The sequence below is a fragment of the Scophthalmus maximus genome, chromosome 4 (genome assembly GCF_022379125.1).
Source record: "Scophthalmus maximus strain ysfricsl-2021 chromosome 4, ASM2237912v1, whole genome shotgun sequence".
NCBI lineage: Eukaryota > Metazoa > Chordata > Actinopteri > Pleuronectiformes > Scophthalmidae > Scophthalmus > Scophthalmus maximus.
The window spans coordinates 24,989,506-25,007,926 of NC_061518.1; the positions used below are offsets into that span (position 1 = coordinate 24,989,506).

Below are 18,421 nucleotides of genomic sequence, written 5' to 3' on the forward strand. Positions count from 1 at the left end.
ATGATATGTTATTTCCTAAATTTGGCCCCTAGGACAAAAGAGAGGCCTGTTTGATATTCATCTATCCGCCAGTGGCAGACTGGCGGGGGAGTCTGTGAAAATCTATTCACTATGATAATGAACAAATTGTCATACATTGGGCACTGTCTCCCCTTGACAGTGATAGTTATCAAAGAGAGAGATCGAGGCATAGGCCGTGTGTGTGTGTGTGTGTGTGTGTGTGTGTGTGTGCGCGTGGGTGCGTGTGCGTGTATGTGAGACTCCCAGATTGTCTCCGTTCCAGAGCAGTGGCTGTCATTAGAAAGACAAGCCTCCTGGCAGGAAACTCCTGTCATATAACAGCCTCACACTTTAATGCTGTCGTACCTGATTGATACATACAGCACTGCTACGTATGTGAGTGCGCACGTGTGTGTGTGTGTGTGTGTGTGTGTGTGTGTCTAAACAGTGCTCCTGATGATTCTTTTGTTCACTACATTTAATCGTAGAACCATTCTTCACTACCTCTGGTATATTATCATATTTTCGGCAATCATTCATTTCAGAATTAATTCGTTGGAGGTTTTCGTGCAGGGAGACTGCAGACGAACGTGTCAGTTTTAGCCCTGAATTTAGACTGAATTTTTTTTTTTCACTACCCAACAAAGGAAGGCAGTGGCTCGACGTCTCAAAAGGTCAAAGGCCATGGCTCGCTTTCAAATCATTACAGACAGGATTCAACCTTTAACCCACTCCCCCCTTTTTTTAAAAATCTCACAATACATTACATATACGTCATATTGAGGAAAATAAGCATCCTCCAAACACACTGCTTTATGATTGCAACTATGGCTCATAAGATAGGGTCAGATAAGATATAAAATGTTTTTGTAAACCTTGTTACCTGGCAGCTTAGATGCTCAGTGCACTCCTATGATGTCACTCATTTCTTGTTCCCTTTGAAAGTGTGTCAACTATTATGCAATTTGCATCTAATTAGCATAGAGACGTCCACAGGGCCTGAGGTCACCCAGTGAACAGCCACAGATATCAGTTGATCGGATCACAGCTCACATTCAGCGCAGATATGAACGCAGTCACTGGAGGGATTCTTCAATTCGACAGGACACATTGTACCTAGTTTTTACCTGAGGAAGATTAGGAAAGAAAGGTGAATTAATTTACATGTAAGTCATTCAAGAGCCTAAATCGAGGGGGGAGCCCAGACACAGGTGTTGGCTATGTGGACACTAGTGTGCAGTATGGGTAACATTCTTCACTTTCTTTTAGATTGTTGCTGGCAAAATAACAGCAATTAAAACCACCGTAATGAAATATAAGGAATTCTAATGCAAAAGCTCCAACATGCAATCTACTGGGCCACACTCTCATCGGAGAGATCATTCATAGGTTGCACGGACTGTCAACAGGAGTTCTTGAACTTCCAGTCGGCTGGTGTCTGCCTTCTCTAAGGAGGACGTACCGCACAGAATTCCACCGGAACAGGAAAGGTGGAAAGCAAAACTGGAGAACCCCCAGCTCTAGACTTTTATCAACATCCTTCATAGATGAATTTCCTTTAGCATTGTGTGCATATGTGTAACTGAATACATTAGCTCAACGACTGTGTTTAGGTAGAAACATGAGGTGTTTGTAATTTAACTGAGTATTCTTTTTTTTCATGACATTCCACTCTACTACATTTCAGGGGGAAATGTTGACTCAGCTATGAGAATTTATTTACAAGTAAAATCTAGCTAGTTTATTCTGAATATCCAACAAACGAAGAGTGTATAAAATATTATGTTTTGTTTTAGTAAAACAAAATGTTAAAAAATAATTTTAGATGCAACAATTAGGCAATTAACGAAAACCAACTGTGACAATGTTCAGCTTTTCCTTGTAATTGTAATTTAATCATGGGTATTATTAGTATTATTATTATTAAACCAAGTCCCATTTTTTCACGAGTTTCTGAAGTTTTACAATCCAATCAAAAAACTGATTAGTTTAGAAAAAACGGCAGATGAATTCACGATGAAAACAATCAGTTGCAGGCCTCTTTTTAAAGCAGTTCAAATTAGTTCCACCGTAACCAAAGGCTGTATGAGATTTGAATATTTCCTCCACCGCTGCCCTTTGGTTTTACAATTAATATCAGGTAAAATCCCTGTTTGGGCTTCAGTCGAATGTTACAACAGGAACCGTTTGCTTTAGATTTGTTCTTTTAACATGCAATATGTTGATCATTTGTATGTCATTGTGTTTATGTGACGATGCAGCGTAGAAGAGGGCCTGGGCCCACCCCACAGGAGGGGTTGTGGTCTCTTGGTGCTAAAGAACTAGTGAGGCAGAAGGCATGGAGTTGAAATTGAATGGTGCCATCAAAATCTTCCCAAAATTGACTAAATCATTTTGATGTCATTTGATGTCAATCCTTCATTTGAAAATGGTCAACACGCCCATCCACTGCCCCAAACTAAACGCTCCTACTTTTGACCCCGCTGCATGTGGGGGTCATTGCTTCCTGAGGCTGAATGTTGGCACAGGAAGTAAATCGTGAGATGCATGAGTGTGCAGACACACTGAACGGATACTTCCTGGGGTGCCATTAGAACAGGGAGCGCCCCAACGTCTTCAGCGGTTCAAATTACCCGACTCTCCTCTTGCAGCACGGAAGCAGTGGCTCGTACTACCGACGAGGAGCAAGCACCGAATTGTGGGTTCTGCTTGTCTTTTGCAATCCAAAACATTCAGACATTAGCACACTGCATATTAGATGGCCACCGTGATGCCCTTGAAAGTGGTAAGCCGTCCTAAGTGGGTATGCTCCTGAGAGCGCGTTGTAAATTACCCTAAGGAAACAGTAAAAAAACAACAGTAATAACGGCAAAGCTGTAGGTGGCTCTCAGAACATTTCACCTGATACTGTACATAAATCATCCTAATGCCTGACTTAAAAAACTCTGCATACTTAAATAGGGAGATGGGGGTGTAATATACATGCAAATACAAACATGTATGATACATTGTGTTCAGAGTCCCATGCACCCATGTGAATTCGTGAGTACTGAGTATTAGTATTTCAGGAATGTTTTTATCCCGATTTGACGTCTTCAGCCCACCGCAAACACTCATCACTTCTGCTGGAGTCAGAAGGACAAACTCTGCACCTGCATTGCATTTGTTTATACTGGTATTAATCTTGGCTTCGATGGCATGTCTGTGTCTGGGACATTCTCTCTCTCTCTCTCTCTCTCTCTCTCTCTCTCTCTCTCTCTCTCACACACACACCCCACACACACACGCACACACTTGCCCATGGCATTTATCGTTTAGTCGGTAAAGGACACTTCCTACAGATGCCTGTTAAAGTGATTCACAAAAGTCACCTGTTATTTTTTTTATTACTATTATTCAGTTCAAGGAGAACTTATACTTTTATAGCTGGTGGTAAAAAAAAAGAAAAAAAGAAGCTACATACAGTTGACAAATAAAAGAAATGAAATGAGTGTGGCAATCATAAAGAATGCAGATGCTTCCACGCAGGGCAGCGGGGGTCAATTAATTGTTATATGGCCATAAAAAAAATCACAAAAGGACGGTTATGCTCGCAAAAAAACTAGCTTGCACGACATGTTGTCCGACCCTGTCTGAAGACTGCATGGGTTTTAATCCGCGCACAGGAAGGCCACTGTCACACTGATAGTGACAACCGTGCCGACTCGCAGGTCACTAACCAGACTCCGACCAGGGATTCTGGCCTTACAAATAAAACCATAGGCCTCGATCACCCGGACGCCCCCCGATTCCTTTCAACTGTCTATTAATTATGTCGAGTGTCTATATATACAACAGTTACCATGATGAAACTAGGACAGCAGAACAATATAAAAGGCAGTCTTCCCGGAGTGGAGACGATTAGCCACTTGCACACCTAAACAGAAATCAGTGACACTGCTCCCCTTCAGCCCACTTTACAGACAAATGACAAGAGAAACAAATGCGACCAGCAGCCTCCAGTCTACCTGCCTCGCAAGGCCCGCTGATGGAGAGCTGCGGTGGGTGGGTGGGTGGGCTTCTCGAGGGGGGGGGGGGGGGGGGGGGGGGGGGGGGCAGTCACTGATATACATGCCGTGCCCTTAAGGAGATGACGGCCCCTGTCACAAGGCAGAGGGCCCCGTGACACGCCGGGATATAAATCTACACAGGAGATAAAGAAAGTACATGATGAATTAAGCCGGTGCATATAAATTCTTAAGAGCCTCCATTTTAATGCCGGTCATTATTCAACAAATTTTTCTAAGAAATGCCACATGGGCAGGAACAAGTAATTAGGGGGAGAAAAGTGAAACTGTCACCCGTAATGGTTTACTCCGCCGCCTCACCTTATCAAGGGAAGGAGAGGGAGAGGGAGAGGCAGGGAGAGGCAGAGGGAGAGAGCTCCATGGGGCCGCGCTATTGCTACCAAACTGCCATTAGGCCAATTCTGAAGACTAAGTGTTCAGGAGCTGCAAATCTACCCCCAGTCTCAGTCCTGCATTCAGAGCATTGTTAAAGGGGATGCAGTTTTCCCTGCCGCCGCTTCTATCAGTCTCTTTCTCTCCCTCTCTCTTTTTCCCCTCTCTCAAATCAGCGAAGGCCTCAATAAATCTGTGGTCACGGGGGATATTGTTAGTGTTGGCCAAAGTACTATTAAAATGAAGGTAAATTTATGGATGACACTTTGTAACAATTAATCAGGAAATGTTGATTAATAAAGTTGGTCGGTTATTCTCCTGAAACCGAGGGAGGCTCCGCCACATTGTCAGGCTGATCATTTTATTCATTATTTTTGATTAATGTACCCAGATACCCTGACTCTAAGAGAAGAGGAAAAGAAGAAGAGGGAAGAGGGGGGTGCAGGGTGGGGGTGGGCACTTATCCCCTATGCAAAATCATAAATAGTGAATGAGTGTGTATACCAGTATAACCTTGGCCGTGGCAAAGAGATCTGAGGGGGGGGGGGGGGGGGGATGGGAGGAGAGGGGGAGTGAATGTGCGCTTTCAGCAAAATAAACTGCAAGTGGGGATTAAGGAAACAAAATTCTTGGGGGGGGGGGGGGGCTGTTGATGAACATCACCTCTCTGGACCTGTCCGTCTTCGCTGGACGCCCATGATTAATTAGTTTGTTTAGATACTCAATTAGCTCAGCCATGCAGAGAAAGGTATGGAGAGAGCTTTGTGTCTGAGAGAGGACGGCGAGATGAAGGGTCAGGGAGGGGGGAGGATGTGTGTGTGTGTGTGTGGGGGGGGGTAAACTGAGAGACAGAGGAGGGGGACTAAAGTAAGAAAATATGGAAAACTGAGATATGAGAGCAAATTAGTGGAGAGTGTGCAGATTCCTCAGATTTGTTTCAAACACTTGATGCAGTCTATCTTGTGTACGTCTGATGGTGCTGGTCAAGATCCTGCATCTGGGCTTCTGATATGTCCTCATTTCATTGAAATCAATGTGTTTTTTTTGTAGTTTTTTGGGGTTTAAGTGTTTAAAAGTTGAAACAGCAAGATAGCGTGTTGACATGGAACCAGGCAGGTACAGTTACACTGTGTTGATTGTGCTTGAATTTCACTGACATGACCAGGATTCACGAATTTGTCGAGCGATCCAGGAGACCCAGTTCACATCACATTTCAACAATGTCCTCTTAGACTTGAAATCACAGTTGGTTCAAATGCCTGTTAAAAAAGAAACAACAACAACGACAACAACAACAACAAAAAGGGTCTTTAATTGAAGCCAGTTCTCAGGTGTAGGAACACAGTTGTCCTAGACATTAAATTTATGCACATATTGTAGGAACTGTAATTGTATCTGGAGAACATGATTTTTTAAGTAATGATTATGTAGTAAATTTACAAGGCAGGTCACAAATACTGAATGTATCAGTGAAAGGTTGACAAACAAAATATCAGATTTTGCAGTGCAATAAAAGCCCAAACCATCTTTTTCCTGAGCGTTTGAAAAAAAAACCAAACATAATCAATCATGTAAATTAAATTTATTCGGCTTTGAATAGAAACAAACACACAAACACATGTTCAGGTTCAAATAATATAAATTTCTGATGGCTGCTGTTGATTCTTATTTGGATGCAGCAAAAATTTAAATGAACAGACTCAGATGCTTCGTATCACAATTAAAATCACATTGTGATACATCATTAATGAATAATTTCTGTCAAACAGTCCATGTGTATGCCCACATCCACACGCGGTCAAGTATGTGTTCAGTCAGGAGCAGTGTGGTGCCAAGAAACCCTCTTTTTTTTTTTTTTGACTTTGTCACATCAGATTTGCTGAAACAACGGCGAAAACACGACTGCTCTCTCTGACTGTCTCTTCTCCTTTGTTCTCAGCTCGGCTCCCCTCCCATCCACTCTCTGCAAGCTGGGACAAATGGGTGCTTTGGGACACTGTGTGCATCTGTGTGAGTGCGTGCGTGTGTGTGTGTGTGTGGGGGGGGGGGGGTCTCATTGTGATATGTGTGATAAACTGCTGTGACGGCAGAAATGTTTGTGTGACAAGCGCTCCGCGGTTGGAGTCCATTAGCTGACTCTTTCGAGTCTCTTTGGCGGGTTATCACTCTAACACGCACACACACACACACACACACACACACACACACACATACACACGAATAAATACATGTACTTAAACACTTACACACACACACACACACACACACACACAAGCACACTGCACAAACCAGACAGCTTGCTACCACTCTTAGTGCTTGTGTCCTAGCAACATGTGTCTCGTGTGTGTGTGTGTGTGTGTGTGTGTGTGTGTGTGTGTGCGTGTGTGTTTTGGCATTCATGTGCGAAAGTCCAACTTGTGAACAATGAGTAAAATAGTCTTGTGGCTCCTGACAGATACCGAGTCTTATGCCTGTTATATTTAGTACATAAAGGTTACACTACACATAAAGCTCGCAAGTTATTATGAAAGTCCGTTGTAAGTGCATTGTAATGATGATCAGAGTATATTATACTTGTCACAATCAATATTGTGTTTATTATATGTTGTGCAACTAAAGCCGACACTTATAAATGCAGTAAAAGCAGTAGTGGCCCTGTACAAAAGAGGACAATTATATTTTGATTGAACAAAAAAAAAATGTATTGCATTAAACATGAATTACATAGCACTTGCTTTTGATTGAATATTATATTTACCCTATTATTTCATAATTTGCCCATTATATTTGCCCTTAATCCTAAAAAATAAAAAATATATTTCCGAAAAATCCCAAAATGATTTAACAGACCTAAAAAATGTACCCTTTCATGGCACCACATCTATTAGCAACAAGTCCTCCAACTCTTTCGACGAACTCTGTCCTATGTGGTAAAAATCGACCAGCGTCGACCTCAGAGCTTTGTGGGCTTAAACGCATGGTTGATGCGCTCGTAAACGTTAGGGCGATGGTTAGGGTTAGGGTGACATAGCAGAAAAATAGCACTTTTACTTTACAGAATATAAAGAAATCCATAGACGAGCTTGACGATCTTACCAGCTCCAGCACTGACCTCTAGCGGTTGGTACATAACTACCGCTAGCGGTCTGCGGTATTTAAACACGACCACATACTTCATAATGCGCTGTTTCAAAAACGACATTGTCGTATGAGTTGGAGGACTGCAGTCCCCTAATAACGGTAATGCAGCAAAAAGTGCTCATTATGTAATCTATTTAGTGTTACTCATTTAGGTTATAGTGAAAAAGCAACCGGTGGAAAGATTTATACACACTCCCGAAAATAGAAGTATTTCATATCCTCCCTTGGTGTAGGATTAGTACAGTATGGGCCGCCACCTTTGAAACCTAGTAACCCCCCATTCATCTCGCCTCTGCAGTGTTCAGTGCAAATCGATTCTGAAATCCAAATTCCCCTTGGACCAGTGCTCCGCTTGTATCGCCACTGTCGGACGTTTAGCCCCGCACCACTTCCCAAATGGGCCCGACCTTGAGGGACTTGTTTGACCAGCATGAAGCCGCCACCACATCCCCTCCACCCCCAAATGAGTGCACATGTGCACACAGGTACACACTTTTCCAAACCAAGTGGAATGAATAATTGATGCCTATCTGCTGATGGATTTGTTAGGCCGCACTCAAGTCAGACAGGGACTGTCATAGTCTGTTTGTGTGTGTGTGTGTGTGTGTGTGTCTTCCAAAAATCCACACCCGCACATCATCACAGAAAACATGTACTGTCCCCTCCAACACTCATCATAAACTCCATATGTTGTTTTCCCCCCTCTGTCTCTCTGTCTCTTTCGCTCTGGTTCCATTCGCCGGAGACCCAGAACTGACAAACACGCAAACCCTTTCTGATGTGAAACTGTGGACCAGACAAGCTTTTAGACCTCTCGCACTGACAGTTGAGGGAGTAGCGCGTGGAAGGCTGTGCACGTGTGTGTGTGTGTGTGTGTGTGTGTGTGTGTGTGTGCGGGAGCATGCAAGTTTAAACAGACAATAAGAACGGGGATTTTTTTTTTCCCCCTTTGTTTTTAAAGAGGGAGAGCGATGTTGGCAGATGAAACAGGGAAAAAGGACCCAGAGAGGAGCCAGGGAGGCACTGAATTCCCTTTGTATATTTTTTCAAGTCTGTGGTGGCAAAACTGAGTTTGTATCTTGTTTGAGGGATATGATTGTCATAACAAAAAGGGATATTCTTTCAAATGCACGGGCAGGACCAAGAACATGGCAGTCAATTATTCAAAACGTGGTTTTACCCTTGAAACACGCAGAGATTTATCATTGAAAAACAAACATTTTAATTTGATGTCAAATTAACCTGAAAGGTCAAAAATTATACTATATCTGAACTGGTCGGTTGTTCTGAAGCAGTGAAATATAAATGAATACAGAAAATACCACTCCTCCATCCTGGTAAGCAGCTGGTGAAAATGACAACAGAAAGACAACACGAGGGGGAAGGCAATAACAAACATTCATCAAAACTACAGGGAGGAGGAGGCTATTCATTCTAGAGGCAGGGAAGAGAAATATCATCAATATTTGACATTGTTTTATGGAGAAGCCACTTGATTTCGTCCCGGGTCCTGTGCTGGTGACCAGCAGCGATCAATTACCATTGACAAGATTTGTGTACATGGAAGGCCTTCGCACTTTGTTTCGCGCTGCCCTGCCTCTGTGAAGTTGCCTCCTCTGAGATCGCAGACCAAGTCCTTAGTGAGTGCTCCATCTTCCCTCTCACTGCATGGCATCATTACTCTGAGCCTGCCAGTATGAAAAGGATATTGGACTTATTATGCGGTGTGGTAATGTACTCCAGAGTCGTAACAGGCCTGTGTTCGGCAAGCACTGTGATGTTGAACAGACTCATTTGCAACTCTACAATTTTACTTTCAAAATTCAAAATCCTTATTTTTTTAAATGAAAATGCTCAAGTGAAACACATTATGTGTATTTATATTGGGAGATGGTTCTAAATGTAAACACGGACAAATACAGTTATCGTCATGGCAGACTACAATAAGAAGGCTGTATATATACGCTACAGTGCCATCACATATATACATATTAATGTGCACATATACCTGAACATTGATCATTCTGCAAAACCCCTTGAATACAGTATCAAGGTAAAGGGAAGGATGTGGTAATGGAAAGCAAACTGGTTAGGTTATGGTAAAGCTTGAGCAACTGAAACACTTGGTTAAGGCTTTAACAAGACTCTGGTTATGATCTATAAAGAGAGACAAGAAGCAAACTTTAAATGGAACCAAGTGATAGGAGGCCAACTCCAGTCTCTTGCATAAAAGATGGAAGCACTATACATTTCCCATTCCCTATCCCAATCTCCACACATTCTGCAATCGCATTAAACATTTTCATTGGATGTAAATCACGCGGCGTGGAGCCATTGACTATGCATAAAAACCAAGAGAATAAATGCATAAATACATAAAACTGTGTTCATCATTTGAGCGCGGTTAAATATCTTATTTTTGTTACCTGATAGTGGCATAAACAATAGTTGTGTAAAATTGCAGTGTGTAAATAAGTTGCTCGCCAGTTCTCATCTTATATCACGTAATTATGTTAGTAATTTTACCTGTTTTATCTTCTGCACCACTGGGCATTACCGTATTAGTGTCGCAACGTCCTTAAAATACCAAATGGATAAGGCTTCTGTCAAGACAGTTTAAAAGGTTTCTGATACATTTTTTCACCATCATTTATACTAATGCAGCACCTGTGACCTTCATTAGCTAATCAAGGTAATGATTTTCCCCCATGAAAGCTTAAGTGCTTGTTTTCAGTCAGCTTGCAGCAAAACATGTATATGCATGAGTCCTCTGTAACTGCTATTCTAAAACAATAGCGTCGGGTTGTTTATTTGTCTACGTGTATGGGTGACCAAGGTACGCTTACTGAACTGCAGTCTGTTTTCGTGATTGAAGGCGCGTGTATCCAGTCCACCACCCTTGTCACCTGCCAAACCTTCCGCAGAGTGAGTGGAGTATTTGACTAACTCAGTGGAGAAGTGTCGACAGGGCCATACACAGACATTTAGGGAGTAGGTGCTCAAGCAAAAAGCCAGCCCCCCCCCCCATAATTATTAAAGAATAAAGTCTATTTATTTCAGTCCCGATAAACCCATGGAGATGTTCAATACTCAACAGCTCTCTTCAACTCAAACAGAGACAATATATGGCTTCCTTCACTCCTCTTTCAAACCATCTATCTTCCCTGTCCACAATATGTACATCTGTGTCTACAAGAGGAGTGTCCCTTGTCCTTTAAATGTAGATAGACAGCTGAATCCTGCCTTGAGGAGCCGGCTCCCCTGCATATACTAAGTTGTTTTTCTGTGTTTGTGGTGTGCAGTCTTTGGGGTGAACCAGTCTTTGTCTTCATGTGTTAATATGATGCTTGCTGATGATCCTTCTGAGTTTTTCAGATACTCCAGACACATATGGGATGAGTATGTTGTTGCGCCTGTTCTTTTTCTCTTCACCATCCACGGAACTGGTGTGTTTCCTGGATCTAGTTGCAGTTTTCACAACGGTCCAGTTCCTCCTTCAGGTGCATGTGCTCCTTCTCCTGGCCTTGGGCACATTATCAGCTCTATGTTGCAGAGTTCTGACAACTCCCAGTCTGTGTTACAGTGGATGGCGTGAGTCAAAGAGCAGGTACTGGTCTGTGTGAGTGGGTTTCCTGTATACTCCAAGGGAGCCTGTCTTCTTCAATGTGAACAAAAAAAAGGCAAACTGTTTTTTCTGACATCCTCCCTGGTGAACTTGATGTTTCTGTCCATGGAGTTGATGGGAAGATCGATGGTTTGAAAGAGGAGTGAAGGGAGCCATCGATGTTAAAATAGAGAAACCACCTCTCAACAGAGGAGGATGCCTGAGACTTCTTGAGACAAAGAAACTACAACCAAGTCCAGTTGCTCCTGGTTTAACACTGGATTACATTGACCTGAATAAATGAGAATCTCCACTGACATCCACTTGTATCACAGTGACAGGCTAAGGCAAAGAAAACAAGCCACATTTATAATTGTTTTCAGTTTTCTTTAGATTACTAAAGCATGCACAATCGTTACACAAAATTACAGGCTGTTGCTTGAATCTAAAAAAAAAAAGAAATCAACAAATCTATATACTACAAAGTATGCATGTTGTTTAGTTGCAACAGTTAACTAAGTGTGTTCTTTGTTCTTTGATGGGGGCTTGATCATTCTCCTGCTTTGCAGGACCATCCTCCTCTGCGCCTTGTTTCAGAAGATTCAGATGACCTCACTATTTGGATGTCTTGCTCCATGGCAAGCTGGAGAAGGTCAGGGTGCCATTCATTTTTAAAAATACTTCAATTTTGGAAATTATATCTGTACTGAAGCTGTTGACAGGACTTGCGGTGACCCATATTTATCATCTTCACACGTGTTGGTAAGACTATGGCTGGTATTTCTTGGATGTATTTTTTGACTGAAAGCTGGAGTGGATGACCTTCCTTGTAAAAATCACAGATAATCAGGACAGTTTACAAAGCTTGCATGCAGCTTTAAAGACTGAAGCGACCAAATGATGGCAGTGGCACTTCCAAAGCTCTTTAGACATAGTATCGAGAGATGTGTACTACACACTAGCCCTAAAGTATGCCTGCACAGACTCAAACTGATCAGTCACTTGAGACTCTGTTGGACGGTGTTGGAAACACACTGGCACTCTCTGTTTTCTCTCCAAACCAGGCAGAACAGTAGGTAGTGGAATGCTGAGGCTCTCTGTTTCTCAGATGCACCTCCAAGTTATTCCTCTAACTCCTCCGCAGACCTCATTGTTTGCAATGTGTGAAGCAGATCATCAGCCCAATGTCAATCCAAATTCAACATCACCTAATCTATTGTCAGAAGTGCAGTGGTCCAAGCTTTCTTCCTGCGGAAAATCAGATTCTAGAGCAGTGACTTGGATTGCTGGGGTGGTCATTTAAAGGATGGGGAATAGATTTGAAATTTAGCAACCCCTTGGGCCAGGTTAGGTGAATCGTTTTCAAAGATGGCATCAAGGGGCTTCATAACAGTTTTCAGAATACTCTTGAGAGGCCTTCAGTGCTCTCATTCTGGAAGCCCATTAGGGTATCTAACAGCTTCTTCAACTCCACAAAACGCTGCCATTTCACCAAGGCAGAATGCCTTAAATATAAAATACAGAAATAACATTTCTGTAACAATGATTACTCATACTGTGAGTACCAAAATAAAGAAGTACCATATAGCATTGGATATAATAATAATAGTAGTGTCCATACCACAATACATATAACTCATTGTTGGTTGTTCCATCGTAGGCTTGGCCACTCATATCCGTCTGCTCTAGGCCATTCAGCATTTTCCAGCTTCATACATGTAGTTGTATCAACATTGACGACTTCTGTGAATCTCCCTTTTATTTGCATATGATGAAGATGTAACACGTTTATGGGATAGACTAGGATTGAATGCATTTCAGCCATTTTTAAACCACCCAGTGCTGCAATTGTGTTATAATGGCTTCAATTAGACAGCTTTGACCCCTTGGCCTTGTTTTCGTCTAAACATTTTCTATATGTATCTTCAGTACGGTTCAGTTGCTACTAGTTGCTCAAATCATCACCTCGGAATGTTTGTCCCTGCTGTTCGTTCTGGCTGTTAGGAATGAAGGCAGGTCAGGGGAGCTTGGATGCTGCTCTACAGAGCGTTCAATTTGCGCAAGTTGAATGTGGTGGCTGTGAAAAGTGAAGGGAGGTGCTTGTGCAGTGTCTGCCTTCAGGTATGTTCTTAATAATCACGTGAATGAAATGAAATTGTCCATCGTGTACAGTAAATGATGAAGAGACACACGTGGATGTTATTTCTCCTCTTGAATGGTTGGTCCACCACTGGTCTTTTGGATTAAAGATGATGTTCCCTGAATTTCTGAACAGAGATGTTACTGATCTCAGTAAGTCTTTAGCTAGAACAAAGTAATTACAGTCATTCAAGGGAAATCCCGCATGAATGTTGACATAAAACATTTCGACAGTCACATGATTCTGACTACTGTTACACTGTACTTCAGTTATATTTTATGGTAATGTCACTGGCAGGAGTACTTGCTGCAGGACTTTGATTTGTGGGGGTGTGTGTGTGTGTGTGTGTGTGCGTGTGTGAGAAAAAGAGAGCAAGAGAGCGACCTGAATGATCACTTACACCACATTTCAGTGGCGGAATCGAGCCATTTGTGCCGTAATTTGATAAAAAAAGCAGATTAAAGCAAAAGGCACTTGTGCTGCTTGATGCTTTACTCTTTTCCCTCCTTAATATGCAAACCAATGCAGTGGTACACTCCAAAATCTCATTAAATCATCTACTCCATAGCACTTGTAGTTTGAATATGATCTTCCATGTATTGTTCTTCACTTTTTACCCTTTTCTCCAGCTGCAGAGCTTTTTACTCTGTGGATTATGCCGCTTAGAGCTAGCACTTAGAGCTAGCACATTTATCGTCGGACTGTTGACTGCTACCCACCGTAACGTACAGTATGCATTGAGAATATTTTTGCATGGCCACATAAGTCACTCATAATGGCTTTGTGAATGGCTGGTCACTTTAGTCTACTAATGTAGTGTGGGTAGCACCAGTACCTCTGAGTGCCACAGTGCTAGCAGGTGATTTGTAGCTCAGGGAGACTAATGAAGTGGTCGCTCTGCCACCCTGCTTCTTTTGCAAGATCAATTCGGCGTCAGGGCACATATATAGCGGCCGCACTATATGAATGATGTAAACCTCCTTAGGCCATCCATATACCTGAACCCCCTGCATCACTACGCAGCCCCCCCCCTTCCACGCCTCTACTCCAGGAGGCAGGGATTCAGCAATCTTTCTTGTTTGGAGGAAAATACATTACCATTGGCCACCTCGCCTCTCTGGCCTTGCCCAGCACACATGCGCATCCACACTGTGTATTGTATACACTCATGAATAGCCTGACCCTAAGGCTGCTAGAGGAAAATTGTTAACAATTGTGTTTCGCCTTCTGTGTGTGTGCCTCCCCCTTTTTTCCTCCCATCAAACCCTCTCCCAGAGCTTTCACCATTAGTGCCGATGATTTGACTGACTTGATGCGAGCCTTTCTGCCAGGCTTTGTCCATGATGACATCCTCTAATATAGAAAAGGTGTTCAAGAGGCGGGAGAAAAGAGGAGCTTTTAAACTGTTAATGCATGATGCGATAGATGTTTTAGTCAGTGGATGGTAATGAAAATGAGCTAAAGCGGCGAGCGAGGGAGCCAGTCGCTCTCTGCCGCGCTGGCCTTTGATCCCATCCAGTCTGGCTTTTAAAGCATCTGCTTCTGTAATGAGGGAGAGTTTACCACTGCTGATGCCGATTCAGGAAATGAATTCAAAAGTTAATGGTGTATTTGTCCTGATGATTAAAAGCTGCACCTTGTTCTTTATGACATTGCTGATCCTTGCCATGAAGCAGGTGGAAGTATTTATCATAAGTTTTTAACAATTATTTTCTAAAATATCCAGTGAGTAATTATGCTAAGGTTTAGTTCGTCTTTTTGTGCTTTTAACACGGCGGGATGAGTGAGGCCTTGGGCGCACAGGCTGATCCCTCTTACAGCGTGTGTCAATAAGAGAGATCTGTCAGGAGGGGTTGTTTTGCAAGATCGCAGAGTAGCTCATCTAAAGGCATCAGTGGCATCTTGAGAGCAGGGCGTCATATATAAAGTTGTCAAGAACGGAGACCTCCAGCAGGGAGGTTGAAAGGGAAAAGTAGAACAACAATGAATACTTGTCAGAGTTTTCTAGAAGCTATTAAATTTAAAGGCCTCCCCGTTTGTTTCTCACTTAGATTAAAATATACAGTAAAGGGGAGAAAGGAAGGCGAGGGAGGGAAATTGAGACAACAGAACGAGGAGTAAGAGTCAGAGGGGGCGGGAATGAGGCAGTGAGAGGGCAGAGAAAAGCTCGAAGCCTTTACTGTTAATCTTAACTTTGGAGATTGATCGGTTCAAGCGCCCGGTAAATCAGCACCTACATGGCAGTCGTCTTCTTTTATGATAATCTGGGTGTCAGCAGCGAAAGAGCGAGAACAAAATAGGTGGCAGTGTGGGAAGGCAGCATATAGCCGTCCAATTGAACCCGGCTGATAGTCTGCCTCCCTCCCTCCCTCCCTCCCTCCCTCAGTATCTCTCATCTTGCCTTCATCTTTCTTCTCCTGGCTGAGAGGAGAAGATGAGCAGGAGGAGTGTTTAATGTTTCCTCTGATGCCACAGCAGAATGAGCTGGGCCCCTGGCACCTGTTCTTGGGAATGAGCTATATGTGGATGATACTGTAGTTTAGAATATTGTATTGGTGGGGGGAAACTAGATTTCCTGTTTTATCAATAAGAGAAGTGTCTAGTCTCTCTCTCTCCTTCTCTCATACTCTCTCTCTCTCTCACACACACACACACACACTCACACACAGACACACACATATAATTAAAGGTAGGTCTGATTGGTTTACTTGATTTGATTTACTGCAGCAACTAACATTTCTTTTCTTCATCAATCTTGATAATTTTTCAAATAACTGCGAATCATGTATTATTTATGCATAAAATTTCAGAATAATGTGAACAATGTCACTCACAACTAAGGTGACACTTACACATTTCCTCCCTTGTCTCTGTACGTCAGCTGATTTGCTGAGGGCCGTTGGATGCGGTCAGATCTGTAAACACTATGGTGACTCATCAACACCAATATAAATGAATTATGACAAACACATTTGCAAACAATAACCTGATCATCAGACTAATGCTAAGTCCAATATTTACGCTCCTTTATGCTCTCTTCCAACTCTTAAGGAAAATATAAAGTGAGTTCGGGGGCCACAAGATCAATACAACAAACCGGAAGACACAAAAGGGTTTTGTGGGGGGACTGAAGGTGAGAGGAACTACTGAGCTGGGTGATTATTCTCTGTGGGTTTGACACAGTAGAAAAAGAACATAGGATGACAGTGCCCCCATCCCTAAGGAGCACCACGAGTATGAAAATGATATGAATCATAATGCAGTCACCAAATCTCCACCCATTTAGAGACCTTTGGGAGATTTGGGGCTCTCCACCATGATCACCACGACACAGGACTTGAAGAATCTGGCAGTACGTGGTGGACCAACGTCTGTCTTTTCCTTTAATTTGTCACAAGTCTATAATAATATAGACTTGTGACAAACCCTATGTCAATGCTGTCATATAATGTCATATGTTAATTTATAAATATGAATTAGTGCAACTTTAACCAATCTTTTATTTGCCTTAATTGTCATTATCTAAAACATGATTGCCTTGCTGGCTTTACAGCACTGTATTTGTCCACTGTGTTCACATTGTCATTGTCATTACTCCACACCATAACACTATATATAAAATAATAATTTACACCCAGGTTTTGCATTTTCATAACCGATTACTTTTTTTTGTCATGGAGCGTAGATAGATAGTATTTCGACAGATATACAAACAATATGGAGGTGAATTGATAAAACTGAGTAAGGAGTCAACTATATAAACCTTCATTTTCTTTCCCTGCCACACACACACACATACACACACACAGGCAAAAACTATACTGCAAAATACACATGTACCACAGCTGTCTGTACCACCACGTACGTGACGCACACGCATGTGTACACACACTGCTCCTCCACTATCAGTACAACAGTCACAGCAGCGACACTGAAGCCCTCTCCTAGTTCCCCCTGAGTGTTCTACATTTATTCTTCCTTTATATATTATTCAAGTTCAAGTAATTAATTCAGGATATCAAATCAAGATGTAGGAAATCAATCAAGAGCCTTTTTCAATCTGCCTTTCATTAAGCTGAACCCCCGGTCCTGGCTGAGCCTGTAGCGGAGCTGGCCCGGACTTCTATAAAGACAGACTGAAACACTTACGTGGCATCCCGTCTGCTGGAGAGGATGACTGCTTCGCTTCGCGAAGGCCATGCTGAAGTACTTAGGCTGCATCCGATTGGGTGGTTGGAATTATTTTTGTTTAGGGCTGATATAAAAATGAACCACATGGCAGACTGGGATCTAATGGCCCCCAGTTTGATAATGACTTTGTTCATCATTTGTACATTCTGTAAATACAGTGTTTTGTTGGGAGGTATTAGGATACCAGTTGTTATTTTCTTGCTTGTTGGTTCAGAGTGATGAAGAATACTTTTGGGAGGGGGGGGGGAAAAGATAGCCTTCTGCTTTTTGATGTTTCTTAAATTTTATTTTTGTTAACAATGTTCACAGCCAGGAAAAGGTATTAATGCATGAAACACATCCTCTCTGAATACACTCCAGCAGAACAATATTTAAAAAAAGATCTGATGCATTTGTGAAAGATGAAGCAGTCTGTAGCCTGAGCAAAAATTAAGTAAGAACAGATGCTAATAGGAGAAACAATCTCTAGCCACCAGACATGTATACGTACTGTATTATTGTCCTCTCTCTTCCCTGTTTCTTCCCCTGTCTGCAGTCACTGCGGCCGCCGGCTTTATGGGAAACCCGCTCAGGTCTGCGAGAATCAATAAACCTGGTCAAATGACACAGAGGGCCAAGATTAATCTCAGCTCCTTTTAGGCAGATACTTTAGCGACATTTGGCGCAGTGACGACTCTCCCATCTTGAGGCAGACGCAATAATGTTGTGGTAAAAACGTCAGTCAAAGAGCAGCAAATGTGAGGGAGGAGGAGGCGGAGGAGGAGGGGGTGGGGGGGGGGCGTTGTGGACAGGTAGTGAGTGTGTGTGTGTGTGTGTGTGTGTGTGTGTGTGTGTGTGTGGTTGGAGGGGGTAATTTATGGGAGGAAATGTATCTATATTCTCATAGAGCCACTGTGAAGCCGAGAT

General features: G+C 42.6%; 1 long non-coding RNA gene across 3 annotated transcripts in view; it reads right to left on the bottom strand.

The window, feature by feature from the left end:
* Positions 1-5,748: 5,748 nt before the first annotated feature.
* Positions 5,749-18,421, bottom strand: part of LOC118302369 — a 37,588-nt gene continuing 24,915 nt past the window's right edge. Inside the window, exons 6-7 of one of the 3 annotated variants that reach the window (XR_004790523.2) lie at positions 18,006-18,107; positions 5,749-9,268 (exon numbers count right to left, since the gene is read on the bottom strand). This is a non-coding gene — a long non-coding RNA (uncharacterized LOC118302369). Of the gene's footprint in view, positions 9,269-15,770; positions 18,108-18,421 lie in introns of those variants that run through there. The other 2 variants (XR_004790525.2, XR_004790522.2) reach the window with 2 other exon arrangements.